General features: G+C 39.0%; 1 protein-coding gene across 10 annotated transcripts in view; it reads right to left on the bottom strand.

Annotated features, from left to right (window-relative positions):
• The window catches only part of Sarm (sterile alpha and armadillo motif), a 247,392-nt gene that overhangs the window by 79,093 nt on the left and 147,072 nt on the right, over nt 1-21,227 (bottom strand). Inside the window, exon 1 of one of the 10 annotated variants that reach the window (XM_083125643.1) lies at nt 4,904-5,331. The exons of the other annotated variants lie outside the window; for them this stretch is intronic. The gene's annotated coding sequence lies outside the window, so the exon portion shown is untranslated. Of the gene's footprint in view, nt 1-4,903; nt 5,332-21,227 lie in introns of those variants that run through there. 10 annotated transcript variants of the gene reach the window in all.

Here is a 21,227-nt window from a genome sequence, read left to right as displayed (position 1 = left end):
TCATTCCTTAAAACAACACAGCAGTGGCGCAGGAACGGGGGGGGGGTACAGGGGTACATTGTACCCCCGCAAATTTTTGAAGGGGGTACTGTACCCCCTAAATCCGCAAAACCAATTGTACCCCCTGTACCCCCTTGGATAATTTGACATATGCAAGGTGCTACTGTTAAAAGAACCTATTTTCATTTCGCTCAATATGAGACGTTCATATTGTTCATAACTTAATAAGAATAATCTTCCTTACCACAGAAATTCAAGCCAATGTAAACTTATTCTACTACATTGTGCTTGATAATACTAGTTAGTTCATTGTCCGGTTGTCTTGGGAACCTCTTCAAAGAGATAAAAATTGTTTAAAATATGCGTGAACGTTGGAATCAGGTAAAGTTTAATTTCAGAAAATCACGTTCCAGACAAATGCTGGTTTGCGTAGGGGAGGTACACTTTTCTAAAGAAGTGGTCGTGTCGATACAAATCTTCATCACAAGAGTATATGACTGACCTTCTCCTTCTTTTCATTTGCATTTTTCAAATGGAAATATTTGCACAAACGAGACGACACACAACAGACCAACTTGGGGGGTACAATGTACTTTTGTACCTCACCCATTATTTTCATAACTGTGTAAGAGGGTGTTCGGGTAACGATACTTAAACCTATATATTAAAAGATTTCTTAAAAAATACAGATGGTACTGAGATAAGAAAAGTCTCTGTTTCCTCTCAAATTTCGAGACGGGACTGACATAAATCTCTGCAAAATCGAAGCGAGGCGGAACTTGATAATCGAGACGATTTCGTTTGAAACTCTGGCATCATATTTGAAGAAATTGCTTAAAATAAATACTGTGTGTCTTATTTAGACATACTTATCGTATATCTTATTAATTTTCTTTTTTCAAATAAGTCGGATATTTTGTTTACTTTAATTGCAAAGTTAATCCGTTAGTGACAATTGCGAACCTGTGTTGCCCGGTTTCATCTATTCAAGATAAAATTCCATCTTTCGCCGGTTCGCAGCGTCGAAACAAAATGTAAAGCAGAAAAACGTTTTTAAGACAAGTTGGTGCTTTAATGACATATATATATATATATATATATATATATATATATATATATATATATATATATATATATATATATATATATATATATATATATATATATATATATATGGACGTGAAATTTTTGTTTTAACGATAATACCGAAAAGTTGAGGAAAGCAAAATAAAAGTGTGTAAAATGTATTTGGTAGGTAAAGGAGGCAAGTTTTCGGTGTTTCGGAATCGCAAAATAACGTGAATTATGTCATTTTCCATAATAACACCGAATGTTTACACTTTAACGCGAAAAACGCCACGAAATATGCAATATAATCTTGGGATAGCTAATACTTCTGTTAAAAAAGAACTGTCTGAATCGATATTTTGTCATTTGTAGTGTAGCTGGTAATAGTTAGATTGAAAAGAGATTATCACGTTTCATTTATGGCAGTTTGGCGCAGACATGACTGACAATGTTTTACCTCGTCCTGAGAAAGAATTCGCTCAGGGGGATCTTTCCAGAAGGGAAATTTCGTAGGAACGGGAACATTTTAAGGGAGAAGCAGCTGTTGTGTTTAGGGGGGGTAGAGCGTGTATGATGTGTACACAAAATGGTCGCAGAGGGATTTTTTGGTATTGTTATGGAAATATGTGTATGACTATGTTCAAAGATTTGGGTATAATCATTCAATAAATATTTCATATATAGTGGCTGGTGAGATTAAATAGTTTTCAAATGGAAGAACTGTGGTCATTTCTCACAAACGTTAGCCATTTTTCTTTTTGTCATTAAGACTAAAATTTGTCTCCATTTTCCAGAACTGAAATAAGGTAAAACAGTAAAAATGCATGTTGTGAAACTTTGAGTGGTGACACGATGTAGGCTACGTGGGTCAGGATGAGATATCTCGCCTTGTAATTAAGAGATCCCACATGCACAGTGATTTGGATTCCACTCTTAAACTGTAGATCCAGTCCAGATTAGCCTATCTGAGCATGAAGTGAATCTAGAATAAATTTTAATAACTTCTGAGTGGAAACCGAAAAAAAAAGTACGCACAAACAAGAACGAGAAGGACCTCACCACACGGAAGACGAGATGAGGATGTAAAGATTCTCTTCTCGTCTCATGGCGATATCATTCCTAGATGAAATAAAATGTTTCCTGGACATTAAAACAGGGTTCAGTTTGTGATTTTATTAGAGGGGAGACTTATTTTTACCTATGTATTGGGTATACTTAGAAAATCTTTAACTGTGACGCGCACATGATTTTGCTTACATTAAACTTCACTTTTTCACATAAACGAGGAATTAATTGACATGTCACCCAAAAAGACACGCGTGAATATACATTTAAAATCACTACATACGAAAAGAAACCTTGGCCCGCTCTTCATATTGTCCACAAAAGATTGAAGAAAACTTTCGAGCGTATGGTTTTCTTTGCTTGCTCTGAGATCTGAAGGATTTCGGTGTTGTATAAGTACTGAATGATAGTACTTTCAGTGCTTGAGAAGCGTCATTAGGTACAGCTACTTATTTTATAAATAAATACTTTGTCAAATGTTTTAAAAACAATTTCAACTCAGTATTCTTTTAAATAAAATTCCCTCTAGTTGTCTGAGAAAATCCCGAATACATGACTTCTAAAAGGCATTGGATGGGTACACATTTGCCATAAATTGAGACTTTAAAATTAAAATGAACTGAACTGAAGTGGAACTTTACAAGAATGATATGTGCAATAATATGGTTTCTATATCCAGTGGGTGGGAGATGATTATTCCTGGTTGAGATGGCTCAAGATATTAGGGGGGGGGGGGGTCCTCTTCACCCCCTTTAATCTCACCCTGCATTAAAATGAATAGATGTGTTGTTCGCAATTTTCATATTTCAAACTCCTGATTTTCCGTTCCGTTAAATTCAAAATGAGCCCAGAAGAAGGTCCAGAGCATTATATGTTTCTGAATTGTTATCTGGTCTTAAATCTGTTTTTAAATTAACTATAAACTTTAAGAAAAACAAATAAATAAACATATTTTTTTCAAATTTTGCATTAAAAAACAGGAAATTCGTGTGTGCTGTTCTAAAATAGAATATTTCCGATGCCTTCACATTATGCCTAGGTATAAGTGAAGTAGCACGCACACGCAACCCCACCCCCACCATATTTCACGGTCAAGTCGCACACACATCTCACAAACACACACATGTGGTTAACTGAATGTTGTACCCCCCCCCCCCCAAATAAAAAAGTAATGAATATGGCGGTGGACAATTTGCTTACCATTATCTTTGCCGTTGACTGTACGTTAAGGCATTGGGCAGGAAGGTATTCGAAGATTAAACGGACTAATTAAATATTCACACAAAAATATAAATGTCGTCAGAAGAATATAGATATGAATTTGCAGAGTAATTTCAAAAAACGTCAGTGAAATTGGATCTGCAATGATCTCTTTGGACGGTGTACTTATTGTGCAAACTGGTAAATATTATTCTCTTCTGAGCATGGACATTTCTTCGTGGTTATCTTCATCAAATCATTATTCATTCTCAACGGCGGATCAATTACATTTTCCCTTTGGGACCCGATGGCCTATTGTTTAGCTCTTGTCTGCTAATTCGCCGAAGGTTCATTGTTACCTAATTTTAGACATATTAATCCGCCCATGTTCTCATTGTCACAATTTGCTAAACGAGGCAGAAAAGCAACGTAAAATAAGAAAGAAGACAAATATATACAATCCTGGACAGTTCATTGTTATTCCTTAGGTGACTTACAAGATCTTTTCATTTTGTGTTCTGTCAAGGCTAGTTTCTGAAGAGGAAAATATAGGGCTACCACCTAGTTTCAGCATTAGCTATGTGCCTGATTAATATATCTTAGTAAATGATGGTGGCAGGGGTGTCCACAGGGAGGTTTCATGACGCGCCTGCGTCATGCGAATTTTTGGGGCGACAAAATTGTATACAAATTCTATATATCTCCACACAAAAATGGGAGGGGTCGTTTCTTTGATTGACTTGTTATTGATTTTTAGTTATGGTTATGATGTACAGTTTTTCTACCTACCTGAGGATGATCGCGGCGATTGAGTTGCAATGAAACACCACTTCTTATGTCCTTAGAATCGGTTTGGAAAGGGGGCGACGTGCTGTTCGCATTAATACAAGGTTAGTCAAGCAGACAAACTGCTAAGAATAAGTTCCAGTACACTAGCAATGGCAATGAGCCTGAACTTTTGTACGTTTCATTTGATTGATTGATTTAATTTATTTTACTTCGCGTTTTGTGCCTCTTGGCTAATTTGCGAGGATGGGGATGAGTGATGAAATTGAGAATGGACATTCACAAACAACCAAGCCCGAGCGGGATTCGAACCCGGGACCCTTGGCGTTGCAGCGCGATGTGTTAACCACTCGGCCACAGGGTCCGGCTTGTAAGTTTAATGTTAACAAACATGAAAATGAGCCTAGAGTACCTAAAGTAAACATATATTGCTTAAATATGTCTGTATTGTATTGTTCAGCAAATTCTGTCTGACAAATTATTTGAGTAAATAATTCGGCATAAAGGTGGGAGGGGGCGGAGGGATGTTCTACCTTTTGGGGGGAGTGCGTCTTAGGTCTTGGGGGGGATGGGCACCCCCTGGATGGTGGTGTATTTATCTTATGGCTTTGCAGATGGATATCATAAGAAGAACATTCTTCTTCAAATGTTTGTAAATCTCTGAGCAGAATTATGCATAAAACTGAGACACAAATATCTTCATTTCAGGATCATACTGAAAAAAACATGAGTTTACCGTTTACGTATAATAGCAAAAAAAAACACAATAGGGCAATTGACTCACCTTGCAATCTTCTTAGTGCCAGCCCACGTACGTAGAACATTAACAAACTACTACATATCCCGTTTTCTCAAAGCAACGAACAGACAAAAGAGAAGCCACAACAAGACACAACACACGTGACATTGTCAGCACGCAGCTCGATCGCTGCCGTACGAAGTCCAGGCGACACTTCACTAAGGTCGAAAATGCATAATAATTGCATCCTACGTTCGACCGTATGCGATCCGTGCAAGTTCACAGGGTCTGTTCAGCCTTTTTTTTTTTACGCTGCCTTCCTTCGACATGTTCTAATTCCGGCTCGGTCTGTGCACCAAAGATTCACATTTGCATCCTGTTTCATCGTTTCACGTGAAAGGGGTTTTAAAAAATGAAACCAGTACTGCAGCCAGAAAGAACTCAAACAGACCATAACGCCACAGAATAAACCACACAGAACCAACGGTGCTCAGGAGCATGGACGCGGTAAAAGGTGGAATGGGGAGAAACACTAAACGAAAAAACTCAACAATCCTCACCTAAGGCTACGTTGCCACGTCTCCCGTCTAGTTACAGGTAATTTATTGTGCGGGCGGACTACATGCAATGCATCTGTTCGCACGTGTTGAAGTGGACTTAAAAATAAAAGACGATTCACGCACATAAACGTGTATGACACAAACGTGGTATGAATTAACTAATGCTATGGGGGATAACGTGTCGTTTACTTTTTTCTACGCCTTGAGACTTTGAAAAAAACGCCATACACGTTGCAGTGTTGGCAGAACAGTTCTAATATTGAGTCAATCTCGGCTACAATGCTGGAAAAAAACAAAACATTTTGTGTGTATATATAAAACGTGTCCCTCTACGTGAATTTGAGGGGCAGAACGCCTTGCCCCCCCCCCCAATCGGTACATATGAGTTTAAAATTAGATGTTGCAAGAATGACGATTTTGCGAGCAACGCAGGAGAGAGAGGAATTAGCAAAATTAACAGAAAATTTAAATGTTAAGATAGACTGAGTTGGCAACACTAATGGCTCCATGACACGCTTCTACGTATTTTCTGTACCCCTCACGTGCTTACATTTCTGCCCAAACAAAACATCATAGGTAGCATTTATTTTTTTAAAAAAAAAACTGTTATAATGTGTTTCTTTTTTCTAAATTGTTCAAATCTATTGTTATTATGTGTGCTCTGTTGATTTTTTCTGTAATCGCATTTACAAATGTTTTCTTTGGTATTTAGTAAACAACATTTGAATTATTTTGTTATAAAAATTATTTTTTTCAGTAATATTGACCAATATTCACATTACACATTCCCTCATTTCCTTTGTTCCTTTATCTTTCGCCGTCAGTTTATTCTCTTCTATGACAACCGCCTTGATACAATAACTGTTTCTCCTTGATGCGCCCCTTATCAGTGTTTTGTCACGAAAACATGGCTTCGCATTGGTTTCGTAATCCCGGCCGCCAGTCTGTCTTCCAAAACGATAAAGCACTCCGGAGTTGGCAGTCTTACGAATTGACATTTCTGTGTTCGTGTGTCAAGTTTAATGTCCACCGGAAGTTGCTCTGATTTAAGAACCTACTACTTTATTAAGCTTAAATCAAAACCGGAAGTGAATATCAGGAGCGGAAATTGTTACAATAATGTTCAGTTACCACGCGTACTGATTTCACTGCCAACACAAGGATATTTCCAGATTCATTGACCAACATATTTTGTATGCCCATGACATTATGTTTATTTCTGAAAAATCTAGTATAAATATTCATCCAGTTGGACAAAAGGTACAGTGATGCGATACTTTAACATGAATATTAGATGAAAATGTGAAAATCTCAATATAAATAAAGCATGTAGCATATACGTTCTTCAGCGTATGCAGGCGGGAATTTTGAACTCTCTGGCAAATACGTATTTAGAAGGGGGCCCAGGGAATCCAGACCTCCCCCAAAAAAAACTTACCAACTACACACATTAAAAATTTACTTGTTTAGCATTTGTTACACAATCGATGATTATTTATTTCTTATGAACTTACTGGAAGGCAAGGATTATAATGGGATCATACGGCATGAAGGAGAGTTCCGAAGATTTATGCACATTACTACTTATAATAATGTGTACTAAATATTAATCAGGAGCTCTACCTTTCGTCGTCTCAATATAATATCCATATTCAATAAATATTCAATTCTTTGTCTATTTGACATTCATTTCATTGCCAGGACATTTTTTTTTATACAAGTTTTGACGATCCTAACTACATGTTAGCTAGATAATTAATACGTACTGTTATATCTCTATTCTTATATTGTCTTTTTTACCTATTCATGTTATAATAATACAATATCAACTTATATATCTCATTAATATTTTTATTTAATTTCAACATTCATATTATTATTATTAGTAGTAGTATTGGTAAAACTTGAGTAAAACAGGGACAATGTTAAAATTCAAGTATAATTCCAGGTTTTCAAGGAGAACTTTCCAAAAATTCAAGGGTATGAAGCAGATGTTTTATCTCTTTCAACCTTACGTATTATTGCCTCTCATCACACACACATACACACATATATATTAACAATATAAAGGGCCTGTGAGGTTCTAATGTGTCCAAAAATTCTAATTCAATTCCATTGAACGGTATACATAATTAATTTAAGGTGCAGAGTTTGCATTTCCCATACTCAAACTAGAAATACTTCGACAAACACAAGTCGCAAATTTTAAGGGATATAGTAATATACGAGAAATTGTAAATTGTATAAGAATTTCAAATTGATCTAATTAACTTCAAGATATCTTTTCTTGCAATAATCTTCCGTATGTCAGATAGATTGTTCTGCAAAGGACACTAACAAACCAAACATGCTGAGAGAATTCTGTTTTGTTTTCCACGCAACTTTCTTTTCTTTTCTCGATAAAAAAAGCTAATCTGTGAAAAGACTTGCCTTAGAACATTAATAAATACGTATTAATTCAATGGGATTTGGACTAATAAATATTGCAATTTTTCACGTCTACGGAGAAAAATTCAAGCAAAATTCACGCATAATTCCCGGCGCCAATAATTCACGCATCATTCCCGGAATTCAAGGAATTCCCGGTGAGTAGCCACCCTGTAAAACTAACATATATTTAATGTCAACGTGCTTAGGCTAAAATTAGTTTTTAAGGAAATTACATTTTCGCCAAGAGTTGTACGATTGTACAGGGTGGGAAATAACCTTTTGCTAGGGGTCCACAGTAAAAAGTAACAACAATTAAGAAATTATGGTAATACCAAATGTTTACTACGACAATTGTGGTTACAAAAACAAAATTAAAAGTTAGTATGTCCTCCGTTTGCTTCTCTCACAGCACGAAGACGATCAGGGTAGGAACTCAGAAGATTCGCAAAGAGCCCGTATTCCATTCCATGTCACGGAGGACTTGTTCCAGATGTGCAAGGAGTGTTGCCCGGGAATAGCGGTCCGGTCCGCGTTCCACTATCATCAAGGACTCAACTGCGTCCTTCAGAATAGCCAAAAAGTGCTCCGCTGCATTCAGGTCCGGTGATGCACCCGGCCATTCAGAACTGCTGAAGAAGTCAATGCCACTTCGCCGAAGAAGGTCTTGGTTTTAGCATTTGCCTTGAAGCAAGGTGCTTTGTCGTGAACTAACTTTTAATTGTTTTTGTAACCACAATTGTCGTAGTAAACATTTGGTATTACCATAATTTCTTAATTGTTGTTACTTTTTCCTGCAGACCCCTAGCAAAAGGTTATTTCTCACCCTGTATAACGCACCTTTTTTTTGTGCTTATTATTTTAATTCAAAATATTAGATTCTGCTTTCAACATGTTAGTGAAATTTTTCAAAACTCAGGAATGTTTCATGTCAACGCCCTTCGGCTAGTGCAGGGTTGTGGGATCATAACGCATAACGTCGCAGAAAAATTGGGGTCTATTTTCGACACACGCTACTATACACGCACAAGTACAATCATTATATGCTGCTTGACTCAAATAAAATATTCCAGCACTGACACATGCCTCTGGTGTAATAATTCTCACACACAACAAAGGAATACTGCTCATATTGAAATCGCTAGCAATACAAAGTTCTTAATAACTAGTTGAAAAATATAATATTTTCCCGACTCATAATTTCTAACGCTGAGCTGAAGCTGACCCTTCTTGCAATCTGCTGTCTTTCTCGCATTTCCTTCGAAATGAAGAACAAAGAGGACGTCACAGAATGCCTCGACGAATTAAATAGCTGACGCGCAGGGTTGAAAATTTCCAGGAATTATCGTTTTATTGCGATTTTTTTTAGAAGTATCTAGCTTATCATTGTGATTGCTATTTTCAGAATTTTAAACTAATTTCTCAGAAGTGTTAATACACAGATAAAATATTTTTTGTGGAACAACACTAGGTCACAGCTATACTCCAATACATAACAAGCAGACCTCAGTCTCTGTGGTAGAGTGGTTAGCGTTGCGCGTAACTATGTTACAGGTAAGAGGTTTGAATCCTAGAAAAAATATGTATGTAACTTCTTGGAAGGCACTTGTACATCCTTGCCTCTTACACGCAGCGCACCCTAGAAACTGGCGCCTGAATACATGTGCCCACATGTAATTGTAATTATCTATCCTTCCATCGATTTGATCTAATCATCCTCCTCCATCTTCATCGCCGCGATAGGCCAAATGTGTCGGAAAATAGTTGTTAAAATTGCCAGATTATCAGAAGAACCATTAAGAATAATTGAATCGGTGAGACTAAGAAGGGAAAGATTCCACTCGACCTTACTTGCGGGACATATAAAAAAAAACTCATAGCAACCAAAACTAAAAGCCGGAAGAAGAAACTTACAATTACAAACTTATTCATCATCATAGTAACAATATTCCATAAGTGGTTTGTTTTTAAAACCTTTATTTTAGCTCTGATATGTATTCAAAGTATTCAGCCCATTATGTTTAAAAAGTGGAATCTTTCCCTTCTTGGACTCACCGGTTCAATTAAATAAATTAGAAATGACAACCCAAATACGAACACACCACACATTAATCAAAATAGCAAATAATGCCTTAGTAGACTTACAGTTATAGAAACCAAATCAGCAACACCAAAACACCGATGCATCTAATATGCATCTACAATTGGCAACACTGCATGGGCGTGAAAAAAAAAAGAAGGGGAGAAGAAATGTTATGTTCTTACCTATTGCATCCAGTTCTTTGCCCTTTTTTTGCTCCTCTCGATCCCCCCTTCCCCTCGCCTGCCCTACAAACACTCTCTTCAAATACGACAATAAAAAATGAACAACAATGGGGTCATTGACACGCGCCTAATATGGCTCAGTCGGGCTACTCCCTAATCTCCCTGGCGTCCAGAGATTCCCCTCCCCTCCCTTTCCCCTCTGCAAGAACAATCCTTATATGGAACCAGGATTTTTTATCCGGTCCCGGGCGTCTGCGATGAAGTAGTTTTTTCCCCTCACTTGGTGTGCTGTAATTGTGCAACGAAAGCGTTTTGTATTCGCTGAGTCACACGTTATGTCCTGTTAATACTTAGGTGCAACACGAGTGCAAGAGGAAATGACGTAAATTCAAAAGCAATCAGTGAAACTCCCATTTTTTCCCCCCACAAGGTAACTTTTGCAAACACTTCCCACAAACGGAGTGCTATTTTGAAAACGTTTAACTGTCAAACACCACAACAAGATAGGAATAAGCCATCTTGTTGAATACAGTCGATCTCGTTACCAAAGCTTCCGGTTTCGAATCCTGACCTGGGCAGGGGTGGGGTCCCTCTGTGTCCTCTAAATTAATTTCATTTTATCATCATTCATGCTCATCGTCATGATAGCCAAAAGTAGCAGAAAAGTGACCCAAAATAAGTATAATACACAAATATTAAATCAACCAAAGAAAAGTTTGGCCTAGGTCCTTTTTATGCACAGACAGGCTAATCGAAACTGTGCCTACAGTTTACAGTGGAATTCGAACCACCATGCGCCTCCATTGGGATTCGAAACCGAGACTCCTTGATTACAAGACAACGACGTTATGTCAGACAGTTATTATAAGACAGTCTGTCCATAACCTGCTAAAAGTTTTGTGGTGCATACATGTAGGATAGAAAATGTGTCGAGGGCTGGAAAGTGTTTATCTTCATGTTCTCTACACGTTGTAAAAGTTGGTCGATGTTTCGGAGACACCCTATTAGTGTTGCCCATGGGACGAGACGGGACAGGCTTTTAAAAATTCGAGACGAGACGAGATTGACCATGTGTCATAAGACAAACGAATATTTTCGAGACGAGACAGCATTTCCACGAGACGAGACAGGCCAAAGTCTCGTCTCGTGGGCAACACTACACCCTGTATATTCGTGATCCACACTTTGAGGTGAATGATTGATTGATTTGGTGTTTAAGTCCACTTTATGCAGAGTAAGGCTAATTGGGACTGGACCTACAGTTTAAAGTGGGATCCGAACCACTATGTGCCTCCACCGGGAATCGAACCGGGGACCCCTTGGTTACAAGGCGGCGACGCTACCACTGCGCCATCGGGGAGGCCGAGGTCAATGCATGTGGCATGCTATGAAGACGGTTGTTAAATGTCCAGGAACCCATAGATTGGAACCTTTTTTTCACTCACATTTAAATTCGGTACAAGTTCCGTATTGTTTCATTGAGAACATGTTCCTGGACCGAATTGAAATACTTTACAGATAAAAAGGTTATTTACGGTCCAGAACCCATTTACGCTTGCTGATTTTCTCTCCTGGACCGGAATTGAATTTATTGAAAATTCCTGAACCTTTAACAACCCTGTTTAAAAATAATTTTCCAAATTCCGACAGGAATGGTTTCCTCCTCTCCACATGCAATTGCAGATAATCAGAGGTTGATTCAATGACAGGGTGGCGCTACGAGTGTGATTCATCCTCCATGTAGTTGCATAACTCACCACCAGGGCGCCCACCGTTGTTCCGCCAGCACCAGGAAAAGTAGTTCAACATGTCCATTAACGGCAGTTATTTTTTCCCTCTCTCTCCCCTTTTGTTTTTTGCTTGAGAAAATTATTTCCCCGAAGTCGAGACGCGGCAGTTCGCATCATCCCAGATCCGTCCTGGGTTTTCCAGGAACTCATACAGAAGTGTTTGCCTTAGGGTGCATTCACATCGTCACTTGCTCAAACAAGCTCGGCTCCTTTAGGAATTTTCTTCTGGAAAATGATCACATTGAGCGTGAATCAAGCCGGACAGATATATTTATTTATCCCGTTATCCGGGTTTCTTCTTCATTCCGAATATGGAGTGGTTTCCACAAGGAAAGGTAAATATGTTAAAACCAACCAACCTCGAACGAAATTTCTTAGGAAGAATTTGAAGCGTCGGAAACGAATGCTGACGGAAAAAAAGGTTCAAATTTTCACAACCAGGTTGAAATGTGGCGCTGAAGTAACAACAAGCAGCAATTTAGGTTTATCTAACAGATTAAACACAGCATTAAGTATGGCAAAAAGAAGTTATTTTGGACTCTGAAAACATATTAAGTCTCTCAGTACATCAGAAGGAAAACTTAAACTATACAAAACGTTAAATAAGACCAATTTTAATGTATGGATGTGAATCATGGATAATACAAGAAGGCTGAGTCAATGATCAGAAGCTTTGAAAGAAGATTCTCAGGAGGATCTATCAGGGTGGCTACAAACAAGCAGAAATGAAATTCCCTGACTTTTCCAGGTTTTCCAGGACAAAATTTACATTTTTCCCTGACAATTACAAACTAAACTAAATCGATGTTTTTGCAAATGGAAATAATAAACTCATACAGATCCACAAATGGTTTTGTTAAGTACCAATATTATCTTCTATGAAATTGACTTAATTTCTCTATTCTCTATGATTTGAATTCAAACTGCAAAATAGTGAATTTGGAAAATTATTACAATTCACAAGCTACGGAAGGAATACGGAATTTTGTCATACGCAGTAAGTTTAAAATAAAATACTTGATTATTTTTAAAGTTACGACTAAATGAGATAAGAGTGATTGATTAAGAAATACAATTTGTAATTTATCAGTCTCCTTATACATTCTCGGTATTATATGTTGGTATTTCCACTGAGGTTTGGAACCCTCTGCTTGCAAGAACCATGAGTGCGGACTCATTTTTCAATGCATAAAGCTACTTCTCTCTTCTCTGTAAAGCAAACAACTTAACTCTTGCATATAAGTGAAACAATTGAATCGAACAAAATAAAGTGTCATATTTCCTTACATTATCAATGGGATTTCTGCTTCAGTACAGTATATCCAAGTGAAGTACTGTGAAACTGACAACATGCAGTTATACCATTAATGCTGACGAAAAGGGTATGTAGGTATTAGAAATTTAACACAAGGAATTTATAGAATTGCATTGTATAGGTACCTGATTTAGCTAACCACACATTAAAACAGGAAAACACTAATAATAAAAGATTCTGAAAGTTCATATACGAGGGGCATCCTGAAAAAAGCTCCAATGGTGCCTATACACAGCACTAGTGGTCGGAGAGCGACCCACACACATGCAGGCAGGAAGAAGTGGCATGTAGCTGTAATCTGGTACAGTTGCAATGCAGACATTTTAGGACAGTTCTAGGTTAAAGATTACAGCTCTCACACATTCTCCCACCGACTGCGATGTAGCCTACATCGCACGCTCAGAATTTGGCACAGAGTCACCAGCAATCGTGTGAGGTGTGCAGACCGGACGTCGTGAGTGATAGTATGGTCAGACGATGGTGCAGACAATTCACGGAAGGCCAATCGAATGTGCACAACCCCATACAGCTGAGTACACACGGGCCCTTTGCATCACTCCAGGTGAGAAATCTTGGACCACTCCCTGAACAGCCCTGGCCTTGAATATACCGACTTTCATCTCTTTGCATAACTGAAGAGGTTTCTGGCAGGGCAAGGATTTGACAGCTACACTGCGGTAGAGATAGTTCCAGTCTTTGCTGTCAGACACATATACCATGGACATACAAAATTTAGTGCCATGCTACGACAAATGCCAGAACAACGGTTGTGATTATGCCGAAAATTACGTTAGGACTCACTGTTACTAATGCAATAAATTACAACTGATATTCTTGTTTTATTTATACCTAATCGGCAGACTCTTTGATATTTTGTTATTTTTTTTCAAATTGGTGTATTTTCTTATTTTTTACTATACGGTGTTATTTTTCCCAAAATTCACATTTTCATTTTAGCGCATTTTCTGGCAAATATCTGAAATTATACCTTCATGGTGTTTTTTTGAGTTGTTAGTGTTACGTTTCCCAAAATTCGCGTTTTTGTTTTAGAACATTTATCTGCCAGATATACCGAAACTTAATACTACAGTGTGCTTTTAAACTATTATTTTAAATTGTAGGTCACATAGTCTATATATTTTCGTGACAGTTTGATATGTTGGAACAGATTTTTGAGGAAGTAAAAGTAAAGTGCTCCCCTGCACTTTTCCATGGAGTTAGGGTCCCACACTTTCTTGATCACGGCCGAAGGTGGGGGTGATGTGATCAGCACCACGCTCCTGGCTACATTTATCCCTCAAGGTATCAGCTTCATATGATGCTGGGTGGATGCCGGAGCAGTTTGAATAGGTGGAAAACATCCCGGTTCTCCCGTGCAGGGGATCGACTCCGGGTCTCTCGCATAGTAGTCACATGCCCTAACGACTAAGCTCCATTATTACTCGCTTGACAAATGCCGATGGTGCGCACTTAGCTTGGTAATTCAAAACATATATCTCGTGCGACAAATACGAAGATGTGGCTCTCGTGTGACGGTAGATACGCACTCGATCTCCTGTTAGAACCCTGCCACTTTGCTCTGTGATGCAAATGGTTTTGATAGAAGTTGAAAAAATCGTGGGAAATACATGATTTAATTTGGCTGTCGGAATTATTTCATGTACGTATAAGTATAACTCTATAGTTTACTCTTGAGTAAAATGTTGGAAAACTTGCATGTTCTATGTACACAAACATGGCCTAGAAAAGACAAGAATGTTAGATTTCATGGAATTTTTCGTTGTTTTAGGACATTTCTTTTAAAAAATCACTAAAAACGCCAACAATTCGCAGTTTATGCCAAATTCGCATTATTTCGATATTTCGAACAGGCGAAAAATGTGTCCAGACATAACTGCACATTCCTAAACATAACTTCGCAGCAATTACCAGTTTTCACGGTTTTGGCGTTTGCGGTTCCCTACTAATCGGAAATTACTTTCTGGTCACCCCTTGTATAAATCAGTAGATGTAAAGTGAAAATTTAGCAGGGCTGGCAGAGAAAAGTCAATTCTTGAAGACAGTGAATTGCTTTTATGATTGAATGATTCAAGTAAATATGATATTAAAATATTTACGTATTTATTATTAGTATTTTATTTCATAATATTGGACATTAACCTTACTCAGTGAGATATTAATGACCATCTCTCACGAGTTTAAACAGACAGGACAGAGAGTGGCGTTAATTTCATTGCAATTCTAGTGTTGCAGTAAATTTGAGGTTGCGAGCATGCACTTGCAAATTTTTATAACGTTCACCAATGCAGATTTATGTTTCACTTTTTCGTGATAGTATTCAATATATATCTCGTTTGGTTGGATTCTTCTTGATATCTAAAAATAGTGCAATGTCATTGTAAACGTATATTAACTTGTGCGAAACCAGTAATACGTCAGGATGATGAAAGAAAACCTTCGGAAGCACTGCTACATTAAATAAGGTGAAGTGAGCCAGAAGAGTAATAAAATTCCAGCAGCATATTTTCAGTCTAAAGCTCTTCTTGTTTATGCATGCGATTTTTGTTGGATGTTGCAGTCCATGCAATTTCTGTCGCCTGGGAAATTCATATTGATGACCAACCTCGCCCCCTCTCCGCAACATATCAATTCCACATTCCCGAACAGAGTTTCACATTTTGGCTCATTATTCAACTTGTACGGCACACATGAATATGAAGAAACATGTTTCATTCTCTTTGGAAACGTCCATTCCTTGAAGAGAATACTAAGGTTTGCGCCTTCTCCCCAAAATAGTGGGAGAAGAGGGGCAAACTACAGATTTTTATGTTGTTTTTTTTATTGAAATTCGGTGGTCGCGCCCCCCAAACCCTTCCTCGGTTCGGCGTTCTGAATTGTACACGGTTGCATGCTATGATGTTTTAGCTGCAAAACAAAACTTATCCGAAGTAGATTGCTCCGATAGTGCCCAAGTTGTAACAATTTTTCTCCAAAAATGCAAATTACCTATTTTTCGTAAAAAAACAATATCACATTTTAGCTTACTATTCAACTTGTATGGTACCCAAGAACATGAAATATGTTTCATTCTCTTTTGAAATGTCCATTCTTTGAAAAGAACAGTAAAGTTCGCACCTTCTCCCCAAAATAGTGGGAGAAGAGGGGGCAAAGTCCAGATTCTTATTTTTTCCATTGAAATTTGGAGGTCGCGACCCCCAACCCCCCTTCCTCGGTTCGGCGTTCTGAATTGTGCACGATTGCATGCTCTGATGTTTTAGCTGCAAAAAAAGTTATCCGAAGTAGATTGCTCCCATAGTGCCAGAGTTATAACAATTTTCCTCCAAAGAGTGTTCGAATTTAAAATTCCCGCCGAGAAGCCCGGGCGAGAGAAATCTCTCTCTCTCTCTCTCTCTCTCTCTCTCTCTCTCTCTCTCTCCTCCTGCCATCACTGGTTTCTGGCGCCGTGCATGTGTTGCGCATAAAAGGGGCCTAAAAGTTGAGGCCGAAACTTGCGAACGAGATTTCCTGTTCCCGTACAGAGTTCTATAACGACATCTTTAAATAAAAAAATAAAAATCAATGAAGACGAAATTCCCTGACATTTCCCTGACTTTTTTTGACACCTCAAATTCCCTGACTTTTCCCGGTTTTCCAGGTCTGTCGCCACCCTGATCTATGGGCCGATATATTAAAATGGATTATGGAGAAGAAAATATAATATGGAACTATATCAGCTTTATCAGGATATAGAAATTTTGAAGGAAATTAAACTAACACGGGTAAGGTGGTTGGGGCATATATACCGAATGCCCGACAAGATGGTGTAACAAGATCACATTTACGCATATGGAAGGGAGGAAAAAAGTAGGAAGACCACCTTTAATCAACTCTGATATACGAATACGCAATCTCTCCCTTTCTCTAAAAACAATATCAATGTCCCCCAAAAATTAAACGTTGGCTTGTCACCAAAAGTGTCAATAAATTGCATGAACTTACTTCCATGAAAACAAATGGTTGACCCCTGTTCTCTAGCCACAGAACTAGCCGTCACTCCGGCACTGAGAGAACCTTCCAAGGTGTCTCTTCTGCCCTCAAAAAACGTAAGAAATGCCAACTCCGCTTTCCAGTCTGGTCTATTTAAAATAGGCGATTCAAAAACAAACCAGTAAACTCTGGAATTTTCCACCCTCGCAGGTTTGAAGGGACAATTCCACAGTCACGTAGTCCAACCCTACAACGCATTACATTTGAAACTGCATAAAAAAGTATAACTGTCACTAAAAAACAACATAGAACAAAAAAAGGATCACGTAGTGATTCCATCATTACACATCCAATAGCCTTGGCGTTTAATGGCAACAAAAGACAATCGCTGAATCAATCCAATGTTAACAAAGCCTACTATTACTTACCCACCTATGTTCTGAGCGTTTCGAAGCGAGGAAACAACAACTTACTTTACCTTCTCGTGACGCATTTTAAGTGTTCCAGCGTGCGTTTGCACATCAAACGGGCTTTCTTGTTACTTACGCCGCCGCCCCCAATTGCACAATACTGCGCCTACGGCTAGCAGAAGTTTGACATTTTCCGTAAAAATTGCGAGGAAAACATTCTGTTGGGAACAAGTCACGAAACGACACACCAGCAATGACCTTGGAGAGGAAAATCGCGGAATTTCCTTCTCATTTGTTTTTGAGTTGCTGTTTTAAGTCCACTTTATGCACAGTAAGGCTAATCAGGACTGGACCTACAGTTTAAAATGGGATCCGAACCACTACGAGCCTCCGCCGGGTTTCCTTCTCATTCACAAGAGCAAAGCCATGGGAATTTCGAGTGAGAGATGCAGCAGTGTAAATTGAATGCACATGGGGAAGGGGGGAGGAGGTGAAAATGTTGCATTTCGGTTCCAGTTATCATCAACATAATTTTTCACAGTGCGTTTACAAAATGGATATACACCACATATTATATCATCAGAGAGGCCTCACGAGATAAAACGAGACTTAACAGAGTCTCGTTTTGTCTCGTTCTCGGTCTCGAACTGAAAAGTCTCAATTCCATCTCGAATCTGGAAATAAAAGCTATAAATTTTAATAGAATCGCCATTAGAATAACCTAACAAAGCAAGTTGAATAAAGGAAGCAAGAGAGTGATTAGTATGGCTGAGATTGGGGGGGTGTAGACACAGTGCGGTGAAAAGGGAGGGACGTACATATGAAAGTATAATATGTAAGGGGACGGATCATCTGTTTGCATGCCCGGGAACGCGCGCCCTGCAGGACAAATGGCTGGAGGGTGTGGGAAAAGAAAAAACACTCAAATTACGGTAGTGCTGAAAAGTTGGAGAAAGTGGGAGTGTTTTCGTAAAAGTGAATGGAAAGAGAAGTGAGGCGAGGAAGAAGGAAGAAAGACTGGAAGAAGAACGAGTGGAGTGAATGATCTGTTACGGGAGGGGAAAGAATGTGTACATAGGGGACAAACTAAGAGACAGCATAAAACAAAATCTCAATACAAAATATATATGCATTGTAGAAGAAAAATCCAAATGTTATGTAGTGCGTGCAGCCTATGGCTCGCACATGAAAGATTAAATCTAATCAAAGTTGTTGCAGTTGCACGATAAATAACGCATGTAAAATGCCTATAAGTAACAGATGTCCAGAACCTACTATGCCTGAATAACTCTCGTAGTAAGGCAATAGATTCTGAAAGGCGTTATGTGTGTTACCTAACTAACGGCAATTACTGGATTTTAATATAAAATTTTCAATAGCAATTTCTATCACCGCCGTAGGATAGCGAGTATTTCAGGATATATGTGTCCGATTTTTATTGTAGGTGACTGTATCTTGGATTCTAATTTAATAGAGTCTTAAACAAAAGGGGGACCTTGTCAAGTCTCGACAAATTTTCAAGGATCGCAATCTCGATTTCAAATGTTGGCGTCGGTCTCCAAGCGATCTCTCATCCGAAATGAACTTTCAGAAATATTGTTACCAGTGCCAGGATAGACCCTATACACATTCCTACTTTGAGCTTGTTCAAATCAGACTCTGTACTTGATCCTTTCGTAAAGCAATGACGTATTGTCCGTAGAGGCGTGAGATATTCAGCAATGAGAGACAGTGACATTTATTTCAAAAGGGTCTAGAGAGAATTTAAAGCAGCGATAAAAAAAAGTGTGAAAGTACCTTTACGTGCGAAATTCCGATTTTTCAAAACTTTCATTGCCTTAGACTCCCCCCTAACTTCATAAAGCTAGTGTAATGTGCCTACACTGGGGATCGAACCCGGAGTCCCTACGTTCAGTGGTAATCGTTTATCTCATACGTTTCTCACTGAAAACAATTATACAAACGCAAAATTTTGTAAAGTAAATGCGAGCGTTTCTTTTATATTTATAATGTTAAAAATTTGAGCTTCTCTTGGAACTAATGAAAAATTCAGGACCCCGAAAATGTCATGGAGCCAAAAATTAGATCATGACTTCTCGAGTTAATTTTTTGTACCCTCACATTGTGCAAAGGTACAACTATAATAAAATGTACGGTGCACGAACTGAAGGCACAGTGGTGGCAATTAGAAGGGGGCCTGGGAGGGCAGTGTCCCCCAGCCTGCCACTTTTGCCCCCGCACTATGCTAAACCTTATCTACCAAGAGAAAGTAAACTTTCCGTAGCCTCCCAATTTTGGAACCCAACCGCCAAAACCATGTGAACAATTATCAACTTGACAAAATAAATGCACACTTTTGTTGTCCGAGAGAGAGTTTATAACGCAACGAAATTTGACCTCGGTGACCGTGTGGTTATCACAACACGCTACGACGCCAGGGGTCCCAGGTTCGAATCCCGGCCTGGTCATGGATGTTCATTTGTGTCTTCATCAATTTCTTCATATCATTACTCATCCTCATCTTCGCGATTAGCTAAAAGTGGCAGACAAGTGAAATAATCAATCAACCAATTAACTCTAAGTCTCGCCACCGACGGCAGCACAATCGATGGTAAAGAGAGGAAACGCAAAATAATTTTCAGTGTACTCCAGTTAAAAATAGCGGAACTCCACCCCAGTGGTCTCACATGACTCGCAATGACGAGGAAATCCCCTGCTTACGTCGGAAACAAAAACGTGACGTCTCTCCTCCCCGCAAAAATAAAACCGGACTGGACGATGCCAGACATAACAAATGAAGGACGCCTATTTTTAAGCGAAAGACCGGCACGATGGGGTCTATGTTATGCACTGCTTATCGTCCTGTGGTTTTTCTTGCCCTTTGTACAAGCGAGCGGGGTATTTTCAACCGGAAGTATTCGTTGTGCCCCGCGCAACAAGGATGTGGTTTCCAAGCTGAGTTCCGCTTAGAAGCACGCCATTATCTGGTCTGATGAATGAATCAGAATGCCGTAGGTCCGTATCTGGAAGTGCACGTAGCATCTGGTCCAGATATTGCATCAGTGATCAGGGGCGTATATAGAGAGGAGGTTCAGGGCAGGATTGTTAAAGGTCCAGGAATATTAAATAAATTCAATTCCGGTCCGGGAGAGAAAATCAGCAAGCGTAAATGGGTTGTGGACGGTAAATAACTTTAAGGGCCCAACCTCCGGACCTGCAGCAGAACCCATTAGAATTTACTGGTTCCTGCCACTTTAAATGTCTCAACGTAATAATAATAATGTCACATTTAAATAATTATATTAAACTAATTAAAATAGTAAAAAAAATTAAAGTGCTCCCCTGTGCTTAGCACCACGCCATGAAGGCGTATAGGGGGTGTGGGGGTAACGCCCCACACTTTCTTGATCCGGTCGTGGGTGTGGGTGATGTGATCAGCATCACGCCCCTGACCGCCTTTACCCCCCAGGGTTTCCCCCAGGTACCCATGTTATTCGACGCTGGGTGGGCGCCGGGGCCGCTTCCAACGTTAGAAAAGTTCCCGGATTTGAACCGGCCGGGGATGGAACCCGGGACCTTTAGCATGGTAGACAGACAACTAAAATATTCAAATTA

The sequence above is a fragment of the Lepisma saccharinum genome, chromosome 7 (genome assembly GCF_977018435.1).
Source record: "Lepisma saccharinum chromosome 7, izLepSacc3.1, whole genome shotgun sequence".
NCBI classification, from domain to species: domain Eukaryota; kingdom Metazoa; phylum Arthropoda; class Insecta; order Zygentoma; family Lepismatidae; genus Lepisma; species Lepisma saccharinum.
Note: the sequence above shows the minus strand (reverse complement) of the source record. Positions and strands in the feature narration are given on the sequence as shown.